The following is a 2,772-nucleotide window of genomic DNA, read 5'->3' on the forward strand; positions in this document are numbered from 1 at the left end:
GTAAAAATCATTTGCTAGTGTCAACAATTTTCTGTATGTCTTGTTAACATTTACATGTCTACAGGCCTTTTCAAAGTGTCACCCACTGGTCAGTTTTATCAGACCGATTCCCTAATGACAAATATGCTTATTTTTTTCCACTCCTTGATGATGATTCATTCCAGGATTCTATCGATGTTTCCTCACATATTGTTGTTTCAAATATTATCATTGTATTTGGTTACATTCCAAGTTGGTTTGGGTAATTGTAAAGAATAAAACAATATCATAAAATTTCTAAATGCTATGTCAAAAGACCCTGAAAAGGGAATTTTAAAAATGGTACCAATATTTTCCCCAAAAAATTAAAAAACAATGTGCATATCGTCAGCATTTTTCCCAGTTCAATGAGTTTTTTGTCCCGAGTTATGGGCCTTTTAATAATTTTTTAATTTTTTAAAGTTTGTCAGGACTACCTCCTCTAATACCGTTTAATGAAATTGCAATTAATCTTTACAGGAATTGATAAGTAGGTCAAAGTTCTTGTGCACAATACACAAGTTTTTCGCTTAAATGATTTTCAGCTGAGTTATTGCCCTTGAATAAAAATGTGTTTTGCCCTGTTAATGATTTTTGGGTCTCCTGCTACACAGTAGCTGCAACATTTGATTGGCTATCATGAGACAACACATGTCATCACTGATGGCTCTTGTCAATGATTGTTTAAACTGAACATCTAGCCAAAACATGACTGATAATGATACAAGGTGACCTGCAAAAAGCAGTAAGAAACAGAAGGAAAGGGTTAAGTTTCACAACCTTCTTTGACAAAGAAGTCCAAATTTGAAGATGTTAATTGGGTATTTGAAGCTTTTTTTACTTGAAAAATGTTATTTTTTACTATAACTTTTTTAGTTTTAAAGGTATCTACCTCAAACTTCAAATGACTTTTTTCCCTTATTTTCAAAAAAACATTTAAATGTGAAAAGGGTTCATAACTCTTGAACCCAATTTATTTACAGTTTTTTCTCTTTTTTAAAACTTAGGTTTTCTTTAAAAAAAATAAAAAACTTTTTTATTTTTTTAAGGTTTCAAAACTTTAAACTTCAAATATATTTCTTATCTTTTAACAAAATTTGTTGAAATTGAAAAGGTTCAAAAAAATCTAAAATAAAACTTTTTAAAAATTTTTCCCCCTTAAATTTTGGGGGAAATTTAGTTAACAAAAAATTTTGGTTTTACTATAAATTTAAATACAAAATTTAATACAAAATTTGTTTTTTCTTTAAATAGTTTTTTTCCTTAACGGGCGTCCAGTATTTTATTAGTCGAGTTTCGCTGTCTCCTGTGACATATGTTATGCCCCCGGGCATATAGTAATTGAACCATCCGTCCGTCCTTCTGTCAGTATGAGGACAACCTAAAACGGCAAGTAAGAACTACCTATACCAATGGCTACATACTTTACACACTTACTTATCAATACAATGCAAATGATATGGGCAAGTTACGTAACAGTGGCTTCAATTTTTACCAAGTTATTGCCCTTTTCAGCACTTAAAAATGAATAATTGGTTAACCTAAATGGGCAAGTTGGATATATCTTAAGTTCTATCTATACTAATAGCTTCATAATTACCACACTTACTAATCAATCCAAAGTTCATGTTATTGCCAAGTTATATAACTGTGCCATAAAATTTTTCCCAGTTATTTCCCTTTTTATCACTTTAAAAATAGGCCCTTGTATGGTTACCCTATTCCGGCAAGTTGGAATTATCTTAAATTTCTCCTAATTACTTCATTATACCCCCACCACAAAATGTGGGGGGCTATAATGGATTCGCTTTGTCGCGTCGGTCGGTCGGTCTGTCGGTCCGTCTCCATTTTCGCGTCCGCTATATAACTCCTATACCAATTGAAGGATTTTTCTTCAAACTTGGCTCAAATGTTCACCTCAACAAGGGGATGTGCAGAACCAATATTGCCCATGTGTCAGCTCAAGGTCAAGGTCACAATTGAAGGTCAAATATCAAACACTATCAAATATTACACAGTATGTCGTGTCTGCTCTGTAAGTCCTTCACTACTTGAAAGATTTTCTTCAAACTTGGCTCAAATGTTCATCTCAACCAGGGGATGTGCAGAACCTATGTCGCCTATGTGTCACGTCAAGGTCACAATTGAAGGTCAAATATCAAACAATTAAATATTACACAGTATGAAGTGTCCGCTCTGTAAGTCCTACACTACTTGAAAGATTTTTTCAAACTTGGCTCAGATGTTCACCTTAATAAGGGGATGTGCAGAACCCATGTTGCCCATGTGCCAGCTCAAGGTCAAGGTCACAATTGAAGGTCAAATACCAAACAATCAAATATTACACAGTATGTTGTGTCCGCTCTGTTAGTCCTACACTAATTGAAAGATTTCTTCAAACTTGGCTCAAATATTCACCTCAACAAGGGGATGTGCAGAACCCATGTTGCCCATGTGTCAGCTCAAGGTCAAGGTCACAATTGAAGGTCAAATATCAAACACTATCAAATATTACACAGTATGTCGTGTCTGCTCTGTAAGTCCTACACTACTTGAAAGATTTTCTTCAAACTTGGCTCAAATGTTCACCTCAACCAGGGGATGTGCAGAACCCATGTCGCCCATGTGTCAGCTCAAGGTCAAGGTCACAATTGAAGGTCAAATATCAAACAATTAGATATTACACAGTATGTTGTGTCCGCTCTGTAAGTCCTACACTACTTGAAAGATTTTCTTCAAACTTGGCTCAAATGT

This window comes from Ruditapes philippinarum, unplaced genomic scaffold, assembly GCF_026571515.1.
Source record: "Ruditapes philippinarum isolate M1 unplaced genomic scaffold, ASM2657151v2 ctg4551_1_1_1_1, whole genome shotgun sequence".
NCBI lineage: Eukaryota > Metazoa > Mollusca > Bivalvia > Venerida > Veneridae > Ruditapes > Ruditapes philippinarum.